The sequence below is a fragment of the Lolium perenne genome, chromosome 1 (genome assembly GCF_019359855.2).
Source record: "Lolium perenne isolate Kyuss_39 chromosome 1, Kyuss_2.0, whole genome shotgun sequence".
Lineage (NCBI taxonomy): Eukaryota > Viridiplantae > Streptophyta > Magnoliopsida > Poales > Poaceae > Lolium > Lolium perenne.
The window spans coordinates 98,400,402-98,421,024 of record NC_067244.2 but is presented as its reverse complement, the minus strand read 5'-3'; positions in this window follow the sequence as shown (position 1 = coordinate 98,421,024).

Below are 20,623 nucleotides of genomic sequence, written 5' to 3'. Positions count from 1 at the left end.
TCGAGCATTGCTTGTCTAGTGTTGCGAGACATTGCACGTGGCCCCGCATTGTGAGGTGTGTGTGTCGCGTTGAGTAAGGCATCCAAACAAACACTCGTGTGGCAAGATAGCAAAAGCGAGGCTAACGCTAACATAGCGCGTAAAAAAGCCCCAAAAACACAAAAAGAGTGCGAATAGCACCATACATCCATACATCGATACGCCCATACATACAAAAGTGTCCACGTGCCACCAAAGATACAAACGAGTGCAAGTGCCACCATATACAAAAGAGAAAAAGCTTTTAAGCAAAGAGAGATAGGAGAAGAGAGGCCGCGTGTGAATCTTGTTGTCTCTTCCTTTGCAACCGAAGCTTTGGCTCTCCTTGTGTTAGTGTGACACCGAGCACTTATACATACACTTTTCCGCTCAATTTTGGTTGCACTAACCCCGCTTATCTCGTGTGTGTGTTCCACAACTTTTTCCGTGTTTATAGTGATCTTCACATTGACATTTGGATTTTTGGACCTCACCCACTTTTAACAACATACTCGATCTTGGATTTGTCTTTTGGCTTTCCACAACACTCGCCTAACACCATATTTGCTAGCTTTTGCGTGTGGTTTTGCGTGTGTTCCCGATACACTTGATCTTGCTTTCGGCTTGGTGGATTGCCTCAATACTATCTTACCTTGGTAAGAGTGCGAGGTAGTCTCCTTCCACTAACATACACAACATAGTTCTTGTCTTTCCATCATGGATAGGAACGGAGATACCAATAGGGATGAAGAGATCCTCCGCAACACCGAGAGGTTGGCTACTCAACACAACCTATGGACGCAACGACAAGAGTTCAAGGAGCAACTCACCCTCTTCGAGACGCGCATCGATGAGCAATACGATGAGGTGGCTCACAACTTCTCCACCGTGAACCAAGACTTGGCTCTTCTTCGTGAAGCTACGGACAACTTGAATGGCCAAATGGCGGCCAATGATGCCAACATGGAGCGGCGCATGGATAGCCTCGAGCGCGCCATCACCAACTTGGGTCGTCATCGTCGACACCGCTCTACTTCCTCTTCATCAAGCTCGCCACAAGATTACTATTCTCATGGTGGCCTTTCGTCCTCAAGCTCCTCTTCAAGGCATGAAGACCATCATCGACCTCATCGCCCACAAGCTCGTCATGAAGACTCCCGCTCCAACTCTAGGCGTGGAGAAATACATCGCCATGCTCGCCCACATGAGCGTCCTTCACAAGACCAAGACCTTCAAAAAGATCGTCACCAAGCGGATCGCCGTGCCCACCATGGGCGTGATGGCCATCCCCAAGACCAAGGTCCTCAAGATCAACCTCGGCGAGATCTTCGCCGCCACCCTCGCCATGACCAACGTGGACGAGGAGAACCACAACATGATCAAGATGAGAGACCCAATCTTGAGCATCGTCAACAACCACGACAAGATCTTCAACCACATCCTCACCGTGAACCAAGTGAAGCAAGTGTGCACCTCCAACGCCAACCCAATGCTATGGTTGGCCGTAGAAGACCTCCTCTTCCTCCTCACGCCGCAAGAGATGAAGTCGCCCCTCCTCGTAGAAGAACCTTGGAGGATGAAGAAAACATGTTTGGAAGACTCAAGTTCACCATGCCAAAGTTCAAGGGAGAAGAAGATGCCGAGGCCTACCTCTCATGGGCACTCAAGGTGGACAAGATATTCCGCATCCACATCTACTCCGGTGCCAAGAAAGTGGCTATGGCGTCTCTTGAGTTCGAGGACTACGCCAACACTTGGTGGGAGCAAGTCCTCATTCTTCGAGAAGAGAAGGGTGAACCTCCAATTGACACTTGGGAAGAGATGAAGAAGGAGATGCACGCTCGCTTTGTCCCAACGCACTACATGACCGACCTCTTCAACAAGCTCCAAAAGTTGAAGCAAGGCACCAAGACCGTTGAGGAGTTCTACAAGGAGATGGAGCTCACTATGATGCGAGCCAACATCCAAGAGTCCGAGGAACAAACCATTGCTCGTTTCTTCAATGGCCTTACTTACCCCATCAAGAGGATCGTCGAGTTCCAACCCTACTCCAACATGGTTGAGTTGGTCCACCAAGCATCGAAGGCCGAGCGCCAAGTGATTGAGGACATCAAGTACTCCAAGGCCAAGACCTACTTCTCCTCCAAGCTCGCTACATCGACTCCTCCTACTACATCAACTCCTCATGCTACAAGTGCCAAGGCCGACGCATCCTCTACACCATCCAAGAAACCGACTATCCAAAGTCGCATGAAGCAAACGGTCTCCTCCACCGCCTCCTCTAAGGCATCCACGGTACCCTCTAGTGTCACTTGCTTCAAGTGTGGCACCCAAGGTCACAAATCATTTGAGTGCAAGAACACCAAGGTTATGATCACTATGGAGAATGGTGACATCGAGACGCTTGATGAGGATGAATATGAAGCCCTTGTGGAAGCCGCCGTGGAAAGTGAAGAAGCTTATGAGCAAGAAAGTGGAGAAGATCCTCTCTTATGTGAGTATGACCCAAGTCCCTCACTTGTGGTCACAAGGGTGCTAACCACACAACCTCATGCTATGGAAGAACAACGGTGCAACATCTTCCAAACCCGTGCCGGAATTGGTGGCAAGTCAATCAAGGTCATCATAGATGGTGGAAGTTGCCATAACCTTGCAAGCACCGAGTTGTGTGAGAAGCTCAACCTCACTCTCCGCAAGCATCCTCACCCTTACCATATCCAATGGTTGAGCGACAAGGGCAACGTCAAGATACAACATACCGTCACCGTCAACTTCAAGATCGGCCCTTATGAGGACACCATCGAGTGTGACGTGGTACCCATGACGGTGTGCCACATGTTGCTTGGCCGCCCTTGGCAATATGACAAGAAGGCTACACATGATGGACTCTCCAACACATACACCTTCAAGGTCAACGACAAGAAGTTCGAGTTGCGCCCGATGACTCCTAGCCAAATCATCACGGATAATGCGAAGGCTTTAGCGAGGGCACAACTCCGCACCCACCATAGTGAGATGAGAGGAGAGGGAGCGACCCACCACAAAGAGAGTGAGCGCCACAAGCCATATATGAGTGAGTCCAAGAGTGTCCTTCTAGCCACCAAGAGTGAGTGGAGAGAGCTCCAAGAGAACCCATCCACCATATTGCACTACGTGCTCATATGCAAGGGATCCTCGTCGGCGACTAACGACTTAACCAACATTCCTCCATCTTTGTTGTCTCTTTTGCAGGAATTTCAAGACGTCTTCCCCGATGAGCTCCCTCATGGACTACCACCACTCTGAGGCATAGAACACCGCATCGACCTCATACCCGGCGCTCCGCTTCCAAACCGTGCCGCCTACCGCACCAACCCCGAAGAGACCAAGGAGATCCAACGCCAAATTCAAGATCTCCAAGCCAAAGGGTACGTCCGCGAAAGCCTTAGCCCTTGTGCGGTTCCCGTGATTCTTGTGCCTAAACCGGATGAGACGCAACGGATGTGTATGGATTGTCGCCCCATCAATGCCATTACCGTCCGTTACCGCCATCCCATTCCGCGTTTAGATGACATGCTTGATGAACTTAGTGGTGCCACGATTTTCTCTAAAGTCGATTTGCGTAGTGGTTACCATCAAATCCGCATGGCTATTGGTGATGAATGGAAAACGGCATTCAAGACCAAACTCGGTCTCTATGAATGGCTCGTTATGCCTTTCGGTCTTTCCAATGCTCCATCTACTTTCATGCGCCTCATGAATCACATCTTGCGTCCTCTCATTGGCAAGAGCGTGGTTGTCTACTTCGATGATATTCTTATTTATAGCAAAAACCTCGAGGACCATGTGCAACATGTGAGAGAGGTCTTGTGCATCTTGCGTCATGAAAAGCTTTATGCTAACCTCCCCAAGTGCACCTTTGCTCAAAACAAATTAGTTTTCCTTGGCTTTGTGGTTTCCGCTAATGGGATTGAAGTTGATTCTTCCAAGGTAGAGGCCATCGACAATTGGCCTACTCCTACAAATGTTGGTCAAGTCCGAAGCTTCCATGGACTTGCCGGGTTTTACCGCCGCTTTGTGAAAGATTTTAGCACCATTGCTTGCCCTTTGAATGAGCTTACCAAGAAGAATGTTCCGTTTGTTTGGGGCAAGGCCCAACAAAATGCTTTTGATGAGTTGAAGAAACGCCTTACCGAAGCTCCCCTTCTTGTTCTTCCAAATTTTGCAAAAACTTTTGAGATTGAGTGTGATGCAAGTGGGCTTGGTATTGGTGGTGTTCTTATGCAAGATGGCAAACCCGTGGCATACTATAGTGAGAAGTTAGATGGCGCACGCCTCAACTATCCTATATATGACAAGGAGCTCTACGCTTTGGTTCGTGTTCTTGAAGTTTGGCAACACTATCTTTGGCCAAAAGAGTTTATCATTCATTCCGACCATGAGTCCTTGAAATATTTGAAAAGCCAACACAACTTAAACAAACGACATGCAAAATGGGTCGAGTTCATTGAGTCCTTCCCATATGTGATCAAATACAAGAAGGGCAAGGACAATGTTGTAGCGGATGCTCTTTCCCGCAAAAACACCCTTTTGCTAACTCGTTTGGATTTTCATGTTTTGGGACTCGAAGAGATCAAAGAACTCTATCCTTCCGATTCTTTCTTTGCTCCAATTTTTGAGAAGTGCTCCGTTGAGCGAGGAGTGGATGATTTCTATTTGCATGATGGCTATTTGTTTAAAGCTAACAAGATTTGCATTCCCGAGTCTTCGCTTCGAAAATTGCTTTTGCAAGAGTCTCATGGAGGAGGTCTTATGGGTCACTTTGGCCGTGATAAGACACTTGCGATGCTCTCCACTCATTACTATTGGCCAAAGATGAAGCGAGATGTGGAACGCCTTTGCCGCCGGTGCAACACTTGCTTACAAGCTAAGTCTACCTCCAACCCTTATGGTCTTTACACCCCATTGCCTATTCCTTATGCACCATGGACCGATATTAGCATGGATTTCGTTCTAGGCTTGCCTCGCACTAAGCATGGTCATGATTCCATCTTTGTTGTAGTAGATAGATTCTCTAAGATGGCTCATTTCATACCTTGCCATAAGAGCGACGATGCTTCACACATTGCTTCATTGTTTTTCAGGGAAATTGTCCGCCTACATGGAGTACCACAAAGCATTGTGTCGGATCGAGACGTCAAGTTCATGAGTTATCTTTGGAAGTCGCTCATGGCGAAGTTTGGAGTCAAGCTCTTGTTCTCATCATCATCGCAACCGCAAACGGATGGCCAAACGGAAGTGGTCAATCGAAGCCTCTCCACCCTCCTACGCATCCTCGTGAAGAAGAACTTGAAGTCATGGGAGGAGTGCCTTCCTCACGCCGAGTTCGCCTACAACCGCGCCAAGCACAAGACTACGTCAAGGAGCCCCTTCATGGTCGTCTATGGCTTCGAACCTTACACGGCACTCGACATACTTCCGCTTCCCCTCCACGAGCGCATCAACATGGACTTCGACAAGCGCACCGCCGCCATCAAGAAACTACATGAAGAGACAAGGGCAACCATACAAGAACATGTTCTTCGTCAAGCCAACCGCATCAACGCCAAGAAGAAGACAAGAATATTCGAAGAAGGAGACCTCGTTTGGATCCACCTCCAGAAGGAACGGTTCCCTCGTGAGCGCAACTCCAAGCTCAAGCCAAGAGGAGATGGCCCCTTCAAGGTCCTCAAACGCATCAACGACAACGCTTACGTCATCGACATACCGACATCCAAGTACTTGGTGAGCAACACGTTCAACGTCTCGGACTTGTCACCCTATCATGGAGATGAGGAGGTGCAAGAGTCGAGGACGACTCTTTCCCAAGGGGGGGGGGGAGATGATGTAGCCCCGGTCACCGACGTCGCTACACCAAGACCAACAAGTCCCCCAAGTGGACCGATGACACGAGCCCGAGTTAAAGCTCTTCACGATGAGGTGAACTCGCTCCTTACCACCCTTGATCTCGGTACCCCTTTGGATGGATTACTACCTCATGCCGACGTGCTATGTGTCATTAGGTACAAGGAGCATCAATATCACGGAGAGGAGGACACACCATGGTCAAAGGGAGGAGAGGAGCAGCTGGACGTGAAGATGGACATGGAGCTGGACCGGAAGTCGCCCGAAGAGCACAACGAAGAGAACTTGGCCGGCCGGTCCATAACCCGGTCTGACCGGCCTCCTGACCGGGTCACCCGGTCCAAATCGGATTTCCCGCTTGTGCCATCCGGGCGCTATCCCGGGGCCCCGGAACCCCGTCCGGTTGCCGCCCGGTCCAGGGCCCGGTCTGGACCGGCCTGGCCGGTCCCAGGCCCAGTCTGACCGGCCTCCTGACCGGCCCTCACGACTTAAGTCACCCAAATCGGCCCGAACCTGTTTCACTTGTACCTTTTCGGCCCATGACGCCTTGTAAGACTATATAAGCCCCCAGGACGCCCCTTGACCTCTTTAGACTTGTTTTGAACTCAAACCTACCTTTGAGCTTAGTCTCCCTTGGGTATCATCCCTCTGTAATCAAGGCACCTTGGTTGTTGATTTTGATCTTGTTGAGTGAGATTCTAGTACAAGTTACTCTCTCTCCCTCACCAAGCTCTTCCTCTCCAACCCCAATCTCTCTCCGGGAATTCTGCCACGGCCTCTTCCTCGGAGATTCTATTGGCGTGGTCCATCGAGCCACGGAGGTAAGCATCGGGTGTATCGGGTTGGTGTGCGTGCGTGAGTCTCGGAGTTCCTCGTGTTCGTCGTGTTCTTCGTGTTCCTCGCGTTCTTCCATCTTCCCCCTTGGTTTCGAAGTCAATCCGCGAGATCGGGCCACACACGGGGTCTTAGACCTCATCACGAGTTCACCTCATCATGTAGAGCTTTGACTCGGGCTAGTGTCATCGGTCCACTTGGGGGACTTGTTGGTCTTGGTGTAGCGACGTCGGTGACCGGGGCTACATCATCTCCCCCCCCTTGGGAAAGAGTCGTCCTCGACTCTTGCACCTCCTCATCTCCATGATAGGGTGACAAGTCCGAGACGTTGAACGTGTTGCTCACCAAGTACTTGGATGTCGGTATGTCGATGACGTAAGCGTTGTTGTTGATGCGTTTGAGGACCTTGAAGGGGCCATCTCCTCTTGGCTTGAGCTTGGAGTTGCGCTCATGAGGGAACCGTTCCTTCCGGAGGTGGATCCAAACGAGGTCTCCTTCTTCGAATATTCTTGCCTTCTTGTTGGCGTTGATGCGGTTGGCTTGACGAAGAACATGTTCTTGTATGGTTGCCCTTGTCTCTTCATGTAGTTTCTTGACGGTGGCGGTGCGCTTGTCGAAGTCCATGTTGATGCGCTCGTGGAGGGGAAGCGGAAGTATGTCGAGTGCCGTGTAAGGTTCGAAGCCATAGACGACCATGAAGGGGCTCCTTGACGTAGTCTTGTGCTTGGCGCGGTTGTAGGCGAACTCGGCGTGAGGAAGGCACTCCTCCCATGACTTCAAGTTCTTCTTCACGAGGATGCGTAGGAGGGTGGAGAGGCTTCGATTGACCACTTCCGTTTGGCCATCCGTTTGCGGGTGCGATGATGATGAGAACAAGAGCTTCACTCCAAACTTCGCCATGAGCGACTTCCAAAGATAACTCATGAACTTGACGTCTCGATCCGACACAATGCTTTGCGGTGCTCCATGTAGGCGGACAATTTCCCTGAAAAACAATGAAGCAATGTGTGAAGCATCGTCGCTCTTATGGAAAGGTATGAAATGAGCCATCTTAGAGAATCTATCCACTACAACAAAGATGGAATCATGACCATGCTTAGTGCGAGGCAAGCCTAGAACGAAATCCATGCTAATATCGGTCCATGGTGCATAAGGAATAGGCAATGGGGTGTAAAGACCATAAGGGTTGGAGGTAGACTTAGCTTGTAAGCAAGTGGTGCACCGGCGGCAAAGGCGTTCCACATCTCGCTTCATCTTTGGCCAATAGTAGTGGGTTGATAGCATGGCATATGTCTTGTCACGTCCAAAGTGACCCATAAGACCACCTCCATGTGACTCTTGCAAAAGCAATTTTTGAAGCGAAGACTTGGGGATGCAAATCTTGTTAGCTTTGAACAAGTAGCCATCATGCAAATAGAAATCATCCACTCCTCATTCAACGGAGCACTTCTCAAAAATTGGAGCAAAGAAAGAATCGGAAGGATAGAGTTCTTTGATCTCTTCAAGTCCCAAAACATGAAAATCCAAACGAGTTATCAAAAGGGTGTTTTTGCGGGAAAGAGCATCCGCCACAACATTGTCCTTGCCCTTCTTGTATTTGATCACATATGGGAAGGACTCAATGAACTCGACCCATTTTGCATGTCGTTTGTTCAAGTTGTGTTGGCTTTTTAAATATTTCAAGGACTCATGGTCGGAATGAATGATAAACTCTTTTGGCCAAAGATAGTGTTGCCAAACTTCAAGAACACGAACCAAAGCGTAGAGCTCCTTGTCATATATAGGATAGTTGAGGCGTGCGCCATCTAACTTCTCACTATAGTATGCCACGGGTTTGCCCTCTTGCATAAGAACACCACCAATACCAAGCCCACTTGCATCACACTCAATCTCAAAAGTTTTTGCAAAGTTTGGAAGAACAAGAAGGGGAGCTTCGGTAAGGCTTTTCTTCAACTCATCAAAAGCATTTTGTTGGGCCTTGCCCCAAACAAACGGAACATTCTTCTTGGTAAGCTCATTCAAAGGGCAAGCAATGGTGCTAAAATCTTTCACAAAGCGGCGGTAAAATCCGGCAAGTCCATGGAAGCTTCGGACTTGACCAACATTTGTAGGAGTAGGCCAATTGTGGATGGCCTCCACCTTGGAAGAATCAACTTCAATCCCATTAGCGGAAACCACAAAGCCAAGGAAAACCAATTTGTTTTGAGCAAAGGTGCACTTGGGGAGGTTAGCATAAAGCTTTTCATTACGCAAGATGCACAAGACCTCTCTCACATGTTGCACATGGTCCTCGAGACTTTTGCTATAGATGAGAATATCATCGAAATAGACAACCACGCTCTTGCCAATGAGAGGACGCAAGATGTGATTCATGAGGCGCATGAAAGTAGATGGAGCATTGGAAAGACCGAAAGGCATAACGAGCCATTCATAGAGACCGAGTTTGGTCTTGAATGCCGTTTTCCATTCATCACCAATAGCCATGCGGATTTGATGGTAACCACTACGCAAATCGACTTTAGAGAAAATCGTGGCACCACTAAGTTCATCCAGCATGTCATCTAAACGCGGAATGGGATGGCGGTAACGGACGGTAATGGCATTGATGGGGCGACAATCCATACACATCCGTTGCGTCTCATCCGGTTTAGGCACAAGAATCACGGGAACCGCACAAGGGCTAAGGCTTTCGCGGACGTAACCTTTGGCGAGGAGATCTTGTATTTGGCGTTGTATCTCCTTTGTCTCTTCGGGGTTGGTGCGGTAGGCGGCACTGTTTGGGAGCGGAGCGCCGGGTATGAGGTCGATGCGGTGTTCCATGCCTCGGAGTGGTGGTAGTCCATGAGGGAGCTCGTCGGGGAAGACGTCTTGAAATTCCTGCAAAAGAGACAACAAAGACGGAGGAATGTTGGTTAAGTCGTTAGCCGCCGACGAGGGTCCCTTGCATATGAGCACATAGTGCAATATGGTGGATGGGTTCTCTTGGAGCTCTCTCCACTCACTCTTGGTGGCTAGAAGGACACTCTTGGACTCACTCATATATGGCTTGTGGCGCTCACTATCTTTGTGGTGGGTCGCTCCCTCTCCTCTCATCTCACCATGGTGGGTGCGGAGTTGTGCCCTCGCTAAAGCCTTCGCATTATCCGCGATGATTTGGCTAGGAGTCATCGGGCGCAACTCGAACTTCTTGTCGTTGACCTTGAAGGTGTATGTGTTGGAGAGTCCATCATGTATAGCCTTCTTGTCATATTGCCAAGGGCGGCCAAGCAACATGTGGCACACCGTCATGGGTACCACGTCACACTCGATGGTGTCCTCATAAGGGCCGATCTTGAAGTTGACGGTGACGGTATGTGGTATCTTGACGTTGCCCTTGTCGCTCAACCATTGGATATGGTAAGGGTGAGGATGCTTGCGGAGGGTGAGGTTGAGCTTCTCACACAACTCGGTGCTTGCAAGGTTATGGCAACTTCCACCATCTATGATGACCTTGATCGACTTGCCACCAATTCCGGCACGGGTTTGGAAGATGTTACACCGTTGTTCTTCCATAGCATGAGGTTGTGTTGTTAGCACCCTAGTGACCACAAGTGAGGGACTTGGGTCATGCTCACATAAGAGAGGATCTTCTCCACATTCTTGCTCATAAGCTTCTTCACTTTCCACGGCGGCTTGCACAAGGGCCTCGTATTCTTCTTCATCTAGTGTCTCGATGTCACCATTCTCCATAGTGATCATAACCTTGGTGTTCTTGCACTCAAACGATTTGTGACCTTGGGTGCCACACTTGAAACAAGTGACACTAGAGGGTCCCGTGGATGCCTTAGAGGAGGCGGTGGAGGAGACCGTTTGCTTCATGCGACTTTGGATAGTCGGTTTCTTGGATGGTGTAGAGGATGCGTCGGCCTTGGCACTTGTAGCATGAGGAGTTGATGTAGTAGGAGGAGTCGATGTAGCGAGCTTGGAGGAGAAGTAGGTCTTGGCCTTGGAGTACTTGATGTCCTCAATCACTTGGCGCTCGGCCTTCGATGCTTGGTGGACCAACTCAACCATGTTGGAGTAGGGTTGGAACTCGACGATCCTCTTGATGGGGTAAGTAAGGCCATTGAAGAAGCGAGCAATTGTTTGTTCCTCGGACTCTTGGATGTTGGCTCGCATCATAGTGAGCTCCATCTCCTTGTAGAACTCCTCAACGGTCTTGGTGCCTTGCTTCAACTTTTGGAGCTTGTTGAAGAGGTCGGTCATGTAGTGCGTGGGGACAAAGCAAGCATGCATCTCTTTCTTCATGTCTTCCCAAGTGTCAATAGGAGGTTCACCCTTTTCTTCTCGAAGAGTGAGGACTTGCTCCCACCAAGTGTTGGCGTAGTCTTCAAACTCAAGAGACGCCATAGCCACCTTCTTGGCACCGGAGTAGTTGTGGATGCGGAATATCTTGTCAACCTTGAGTGCCCATGAGAGGTAGGCCTCGACATCTTCTTCTCCCTTGAACTTTGGCATGGTGAACTTGAGTCTTCCGAACATGTTTTCTTCATCCTCCAAGGTTCTTCTACGAGGAGGGGCGACTTCATCTCTTGCGGCTTGAGGAGGAATAGGAGGTCTTCTACGGCCAACCATAGCATTGGGTTGGCGTTGAAGATGAACGCTTGCTTCACTTGGTTCACGGTGAGGATGTGGTTGAAGATCTTGTCGCGGTTGAGGACGATGCTCAATGTTGGGTGTCTCATCTTGATCATGTTGTGGTTCTCCTCGTCCACGTTGGTCATGGCGAGGGTGGCGACGGAGATCTCGCCGAGGTTGATCTTGAGGACCTTGGTCTTGGGAATGGCCATCACGCCCATGGTGGGCATGGCGATCCGCTTGGTGACGATCTTGTTGAAGGACTTGGTCTTGTGGAGGACGCTCATGTGGGCGAGCATGGCGCTGGATTTCTCCGCGCCTAGAGTTGGAGCGAGAGTCTTCATGACGAGCTTGTGGGCGATGAGGTCGATGATGGTCTTCATGCCTTGAGGACGAGCTTGAGGACGAAAGGCCACCATGAGAGTAATAATCTTGTGGCGAGCTTGAGGAGGATGAAGTAGAGCGGTGTCGACGATGACGACCAAAGTTGGTGATGGCACGCTCGAGGCTATCCATGCGCCGCTCCATGTTGGCATCATTGGCCGCCATTTGGCCATTCAAGTTGTCCGTAGCTTCACGAAGAAGAGCCAAGTCTTGATTCACGGCGGAGAAGTTGTGAGCCACCTCATCGTATTGCTCATCGATGCGCGTCTCGAAGAGGGTGAGTTGCTCCTTGAACTCTTGTCGTTGCGTCCATAGGTTGTGTTGAGTAGCCAACCTCTCGGTGTTGCGGAGGATCTCTTCATTCCTATTGGTATCTCCGTTCCTATCCATGATGGAAAGACAAGAACTATGTTGTGTATGTTAGTAGAAGGAGACTACCTCGCACTCTTACCAAGGTAAGATAGTATTGAGGCAATCCACCAAGCCGAAAGCAAGATCAAGTGTATCGGGAATACACGCAAAACCACACGCAAAAGCTAGCAAATATGGTGTTAGGCGAGTGTTGTGGAAAGCCAAATGACAAATCCAAGATCGAGTATGTTGTCAAAAGTGGGTGAGGTCCAAAAATCCAAATGTCAATGTGAAGATCACTATAAACACGGAAAAAGTTGTGGAACACACACACGAGATAAGCGGGGTTAGTGCAACCAAAAGTGAGCGGAAAAGTGTATGTATAAGTGCTCGGTGTCACACTAACACAAGGAGAGCCAAAGCTTCGATTGCGAAGGAAGAGACAACAAGATTCACACGTGGCCTCTCTTCTCGTATCTCTCTTTGCTTAAAAGCTTTTTCTCTTTTGTATATGGTGGCACTTGCACTCGTTTGTATCTTTGGTGGCACTTGGACACTTTGTATGTATGGGCGTATGGATGTATGGATGTATGGTGCTACTCGCACTCTTTTTGTGTTTTTGGGGCTTTTTCACGCACTATGTTAGCGTTAGCCTCGCTTTTGCTATCTTGCCACACGAGTGTTTGCTTGGGTGCCTTACTCAACGCGACACACACACCTCACAATGCGGGGCCACGTGCAATGTCTCGCAACACTAGACAATGCGGGACCGGCCTGCCCGGTTGCCGCCCGGTCGACCGGGTTCTGTGCTGGCTCGTCCGGTCTGTGGCCCGGTTGACCGGGTTCGAAACCGGGTTTCACGATTTGGAGCTTTCTCTCTCCTGTTCTTCCCCAAACCAAAACCAAATCGACCAAAACGAAGGGAAACGATGGAATCGGAGGCTCAAAGTTGGGGAAATAGTAGATCAAGCACAACAACACCAGATCCACGGACCAAAACCACTCAAAACGCAACCAAATCACAGATCGGTCAAGAGGCAATTTGGGGCTATTTTTGGGGATTTTTTGGAAAATTTTCTAGGAACGAAATCGAGTGGGTGGAAGGTCAAATCCGCGGTAACCAAGAGCTCTGATACCATATGATGAGGTCTAAGACCCCGTGTGTGGCCCGATCTCGCGGATTGACTTCGAAACCAAGAGGGAAGATGGGAAAACGCGAGGAACACGAAGAACACGACGAACACGAGGAACTCTGAGACTCACGTACGCACACCAACCCGATACACCCGATACTTACCCCCGTGGCTCGATGGACCACGCCAATAGAATCTCCGAGGAAGAGGCCGTGGCAGAATTCCCGGAGAGAGATTGGGGTTGGAGAGGAAGAGCTTGGTGAGGGAGAGAGAGTAACTAGTACTAGAATCTCACTCAACAAGATCAAAGTCAACAACCAAGGTGCCTTGATTACAGAGGGATGATACCCAAGGGAGACTAAGCTCAAAGGTAGGTTTGAGTTCAAAACAAGTCTAAAGAGCTAATGAGGGGTCCCAGCTACTTATATAGGCACACATGGCCAGCAAGGGCGAACAGGTACGCGAATGGATAAGTTAAGGCAGTTTGGTGGGGCATTCCCGTCAGGTCCGGTTTGGGTCCGGTCTGACCGGGCTGTGACTGGCTGTCCGGTCATGGGTCCGGTCGACCGGGCTGTGACCGGGCTGTCCGGTCATGGGTCCGGTCGACCGGGCGCAAACCGGGAAACTGCGAAGTTTCCGGTCCTGGGTCCGGTCGTCGTCCGGTACGAGGGAGCTGGCCCGGTTTGCGCCCGGTTGACCGGGCCTATGACCGGGGCGTCCGGTTGTAGGTCCGGTCTGACCGGGTCCTGGACCGGCCAGCGTCCGTCTCTTCCTTGGAGCGCTTCGTGCGACGTCGGCTTCGGCTTCATGATCATCTCCATGTCCAGTTGCTTCTCTCCCTCCCTTGACCTTGGCTTGTCCTCCTCACCGGGGTCTTGATGCGCCTTGTACCTAATGACACATAGCACGTCGGCATGAGGTAGCAATCCATCCAAAGGGGTACCAAGAACAAGGGTGGTGATGATGTAGCCCCGGTCACCGACGTTGCTACACCAAGACCATCAAGTGCAACCCCGCCTATCGTCGACGCTACACCATGGCCAAAGAGTCCCCCAAGTGGACCTTCAACCCTAAACCACGCTACACGCGACAAGGTGAACTCCTTCCTCTCGATACTCGACCTCGTCAATACCTTGAATGGAATGCTACCTCGGTGTGCTACATATCATTAGGTACAAGAATCATCGAGGAACCGGAGAGGAGGAACACCCATGGTGCAAGGAAGCGAGGGAAGGGAAGAGGAGCCATTCATCATGGTTTAAGGAAGAAGGAAGAAGAAGCAGAAGAAGGAGAAGGGGCTCCAGCCGCCAGCCACGACAAGGCCGGCACTGCCGCCCCCACTTGGCCGGCACTGCCGGTGGGCGCACCCCGGCACTGCCGGCCCATCTTCCCCGGCACTGCCGGCCCCACCGGCACTGCCGCCCCGAACACGCCGGCACTGCCGGCCCACTCGAAGTCAACTTCATCCCAACCGTCTATTTATCATCTATTGTCACCACTACCTTATTGTAATGCCCCTTTTACCCCTGGACGGATCTGGGCCTATATATAGCTCATCCCTCTCCCCAAATTAGGGTTAGACAAGATGATAGCTTAAACATGGATATGAGCTTTATCTCCCTAGGGTTTCATCCCTCTGTAATCAAGGCAACCCTTGTTGTTGATCTAGATCTGTGAGTGAGATTCTAGTGCGAGCACTCTCTCTCCCTCTCCGATCTCCTTCTCCAACACCGGTCTCTCTCCTCGGAATTCTACCGCGGTCTCTTCCGTAGGAGATTCTATCGGCGTGGTCCATCGAGCCACGGGGGTAAGTAATCGGTTGTATCGGGTAGGTGTGCGTGCGTGAGTTCCTCGTGTTCTTCATGTTCATCGTGTTCTTCGCGCTCTCCCTCTCCTTCCCCTTTGGATTTCGGGTCAACCGCGAGATCGGGCCACACACGGGGTCTTAGACCTCATCAGGTGAGGAGCGAGTTCACCTCATCATGTAGAGCTTTGACTCGGGCTCGTGTCATCGGTCCACTTGGGGGACTTGTTGGTCTTGGTGTAGTGACGTCGGTGACCGGGGCTACATCACTAACCCTATAGTTTGAGGCCATTTGGATGAGGTAGAAAAAATTCTTGGATTAGAATCGTGTTGTTCGAACCCCGTAGTTGGATTTTTTTGAACCTTGATCTGTAGTACTGGGCAAAACCCTAGTTTAACCTATTTAATTATAGATTCGTATATCTATTTTTCTACCTTTTTATTATTACTATGCAGCACATGTTGTAGGATAACGTTGCATCGAAAACAAAAAATTTCCTACCGCGAGAACGCAATCCAAGCCAAGATGCAATCTAGAAGACGGGAGCAACGAGGGGATGAACGAGACTAACCCTTGAAGATTTCCAAAGCCTATAAGAGTAGGCTCTTATTGCTGCGGTAGACGATCACTTGCCGCTTGCAAAAGCGCGTAGAAGATCTTTGATGAGGTCTAAGACCCCGTGTGTGGCCCGATCTCGCGGATTGACTTCGAAACCAAGGGGGAAGATGGGAAAACGCGAGGAACACGAAGAACACGGCGATGAACACGAGGAACTCCGAGACTCACGCACACACACCTACCCGATACAACCGATTACTTACCCCCGTGGCTCGATGGACCACGCCGATAGAATCTCCTACGGAAGAGACCGCGGTAGAATTCCGAGGAGAGAGACCGGTGTTGGAGAAGGAGATCGGAGAGGGAGAGAGAGTGCTCGCACTAGAATCTCACTCACAGATCTAGATCAACAACAAGGGTTGCCTTGATCACAGAGGGATGAAACCCTAGGGAGACAAAGCTCATATCCATGTTTAAGCTATCATCTTGTCTAAACCTAAATGAGGTGGGGAGAGAGGTATATATAGGCCCAGATCCGTCCAGGGGTAAAAGGGGCATTACAATAAAGGAGTGGTGACCATAGATGATAAATAGACGGTTGGGATGAAGTTGGTTTCGAGGGGGCCGGCACAGTCGCGTGTTTGGGGCGGCAAGCAGTGGGGCCGGCAGCTGCCGGGGAAGATGGGGCGGCAGTGCCGGCCTGGTCTCCGTGGCGTCTTCAGCAGGTTGGGCCGGCGATGCAGGCGTCGGAAAGCGGCGATCGGGTGTGCCCACCGGCGATGCGGCCAGTGAAAGCGGCGATGCCGGCCTTGTCGTGGCTGGCGGCTGGAGCGCTTCTCCTTCTTCTGCTTCTTCTTCTTTCTTCCTTGCACCATGATGAATGGCTCCTCTTCCCTTCCCTCGCTTCCTTGCACCATGGGTGTTCCTCCTCTCCGGTTCCTCGATGATTCTTGTACCTAATGATATGTAGCACACCGATATGAGGTAGCATTCCATTCAAGGTATTGACGAGGTCGAGTATCGAGAGGAAGGAGTTCACCTTGTCGCGTGTAGCGTGGTTTAGGGTTGAAGGTCCACTTGGGGGACTCTTTGGCCATGGTGTAGCGTCGACGATAGGCGGGGTTGCACTTGATGGTCTTGGTGTAGCAACGTCGGTGACCGGGGCTACATCATCTCCCCCCCCTTGGGGAAGAGTCGTCCTCGACTCTTGTTCCTCCTCATCGAAGAGGTAGTCCATGACGGTTGTCCCTTGTAGAGTTGGGTAGTCGCGGTCGAAGAAGAACTTGGAGAAAAACCACTTGCGAAGGGAAAGCTCCAAGAGGCATTTGGCAAAAATGGGAACCAAAAGAGTGTGGGTGTATCCAACATGTGGAAGGGCAAAAATTTGTGCATGTAAGAGTTGTAAGGTGTCAAAAATGTGTGGTGTAGCATTGTCCCAAACAAGTGGAACAAACAAAAGGCAAGTATCGGCGGCAAAATTTGGGGCAAAATTGTTATGTGCAATGGCAAAGCTATGGAGACTTCTAGCTTGGGAAAGTATGGTTGGCGTGAGCCAAGTATGGGTATCCTCAAGTGTCAAAGAATCCATTTCAATTGCCAAAGATGAAATGAGAAATCCAAAGAAGAGCAACTTTATGAATGACATGTGGCACAAGATGCATAAGGTGTCTCTCACATGTATAACATGGTCCTTGAGATTCTCGAAGTGTATGATGAAAGCATCAAGACATACAACAACCATTGTGCCAACAAGATGTGTCAAGATATGTTGCATAAGAAGCAAAAGAGGTGACGAGGCATTGGTCCAAACCGGAAGCTCGACAAGACAAGCCGGAAACACACGAGGGCGAAGGCGTTTGGGAACATACCCTTTGGCGTGAATCCCATGGGTTGGATCATGTATCTCGTCCGTGTTGGGGTAGCTCTCAATTGCGCGTTTCGTGAGCTCATGCTCCGTAGCGGTGGAAGTTGTCATTCGTGTACCTATACACACAAAAGAGAAAACAAAAAGCGTGTGTGCATGGTAGAGGAACACATCATCCATCATGATGTTCCATGTCTTGTGCACATCACCATTAGTGTCAATCAAGATAGTATGAAATGCATGGCGATGGTGCATATGGCAAGAAGGTGCATTCATGGCATGTGGTAACTCATGATCATCAAAAATTGAGAAGGCTATGGGGGCCATCTCATGGACAATGAAATAAGCATTCTTGCATACCAAGCATAAGAAAGAGCAATTGTTCACAATCTTGGATGCAAGGATCATGGAATGGTGTAAACATTTGGGGCAAAGCATGTGGAACATGTTATCATTGTTGTCGACAACCCTATGTAAAGAGCAAGTGTTCATCAAGGGTGGCACAACACAAGTATTATCATTATCATTGCAAGCAATACATGGTAAAGAGGAAGTGGTCGACATATTGCAAGCAATGGTGGAAAAATTGAAGCTCTCATAGCATGGCATGGTCATGGTATCACAAGAACTCACTTCCACATGATCAACAATGTTATCAAGCAGAGCATCACATGGGAAAGTGAAAGTAGCATGTGAAGTAGCAAATGGATCATCGAGATCATGCATGCACTCATAAGTCATCATGTCCACTAGTGGGATCATGGCATCATCAACACCTATGTTGTTACCTTTGTAGGCCGACTCATTTGAGGTAGGTGTTGTGGAAGTAGGAGGATCCATGTGGTCGACATGTCCATCTTGGAGCAAGCATGGTGAGATATCATCATCGTCACGCACCATGTACATCATCTCCATGATCGGGAACTCGTCCTCCTCGGAACCTAGTGCAACATAAGGAGACACCAAAGAGGGAGAGGTTAAGGTGTTAGCAAATGTGATGTCCTCCATGGACCTACCATCTACCTCTCTCAACTCACTTTGTGTATCACTCATGTCCTCCAATTGGAAGCACTCAAACTCACATGTGGAGTAGTAGTCACTCAACTCACTATCACTCTCGCTCAAGTGGGCTAGGTGGCTCTCATGCTCACATGGGATTGGTACCAACTCATCAATCAAGCATATGGGAGTAGGCTCGACTTTCTCATCTCCATGCGCCTCCATAGGTGAAGGGAAAATCCCATGCTCACCCTTCTCATCTCCATCGCCTCCCAAGTCGTCCTCCATCGGTGGCGCCGTAGTGTCGTGGAGAGCTAGGCTCGTATCCACAACATCCTTGAGTTCACCTTGGTGATCTTCATCTTGAAGTGTGGGCGTCGAAGGCTTCTTGGTGGCTTGGGCTTGTAGCTCGTCGAAGTAGAGCGTCTTGGCGCTTGGCGTTGTGCATTGCCATGCCTCATGACCCTTGGCCTTGCACACCTCACATAGGAGATTGGGACATTCCCGTGGAGGGTGGCCTTGTTGCTTGCACTTGTAGCATCGGAGTCCATAGGCATGTGACGAGGTAGAGGCCATTGTGGTGGTGGCACTAGAGGTGGAAGTCGCCGTATGAGGAAGGTATGCACGATGTGCACTTGCCATCCTCGGAGTGGTAGACACCGTATGGTGGCGGTGGTCGTCTTCATGTCGAGGCTCTCGTCTTCGGGCATCATCACCATGGCTTGAGTGGTGTCGTCGAAGATCCGTGGAAGATGTTTGTCGATGGCGCTCATGGAGTGGCTTGTGTCGGTGAAGATCACGTGGTGACATGTGTCGATGGGATCCATGAGATGGTGGTGGTCGACGACGATCATGTGATGGTGTGTGTCGATGACGATCCTCAACATGCCTAGATGATGGCTCATGTGGCTTGGCATGTCGCTTGTGGCGCCTTGTGGAGCTTGGAGAAGAGTGTCGACGACGATCATGTTGGGGACGCTCTTGATGCTCCATATGATGTACTTGAGGTCGACGATCTTGTGCATAAGCACGCTCATGGTGGTGCCTTGTGGAGCTCGGAGTAGTGTGTCGATGACGCTCATGTTGAGGACGCTCTTGGTGAACCATATGATGGCGCCATCGTGGAGGTCCTCCATCTTCATATGTAGCTCCCTTGGCCAAGTATGGATGCGAGGGCGCATCGTCTTTGCTCCGTGTGGAGACTAGGTGAGGCTCCGCCATGGTGTCGATGTCGAAGTCGTGGCGTTGCTCCACCATGTCGTCCATGAGTAGTGAGCTAGTGTCGATGTAGAGCTCGTCGATGTCGTCCTCGGGGTGGTCCTCCACCATGTCATCCATGTCGTCCTCGAGGTGGTACTCCACCATGTCGTCCATGCATGAGGGGCCATTGTCGATGTAGAGCTCCTCGATATCGGTCATGTCGGTGATGCTTGGGGAGCCATGGTCGTTGTCGAGCTCCTCGATGTCGGACATGCCGATGATGCTTGTGGAGCTAGAGTCGGTGTCGAGCTCCACATGTTCCTCCACATCCGCGGTGCTTGAGGAGGCATCCTCCTCGAAGTACTCCATGTACTCTTCCGTGTCGTCTCCGTCGCTATACATGTTAGCACGACAATATCTATATGGTGGATGTGAGTGGAAGAACACTACCTCGCACCCTTACCGTGGTGTGATAAGATCGGGGCGATCCAACAAGCCGAGGGAAAAAAAATCAATTGTATCGGGTACTCACACAAAGACACACGCAAAAGCTAGCAAATATGGTGGTAGGTTAGGATGGTGGAAAGCCAAAAGTCAAAATCCGAAATCAAGTTTGTTGTTAAGAGTGGGTAAGCTCCAAAAATCAAGTGTCCAAATGGTGATCACGGAAACACGAAAGATATGGAACTCACACACGAGATGAACGGGGTTAGTGCGACCAAGGAATGAGCGGAAAAGTGTAAGAAGCCCTTAAACAAGGGTGCTCGGTGTCACACTAACACAAGGAGAGGCAAAGCTTGGTTGCAAACGGAGAGACAACAAGATTCGCACGCGGCCTCTCTTCTCTTTTCTCTCTTTTGCTTAAAAGCTCTTTTTCTTTTGTGTATGGTGGCACTTGACACTCTTTTGTATTTGGATGTATGGGGGCACTTTGCACACTTTTGTTCTTTTTGTGGTTTGCGGCTTTTTCCTCGCAC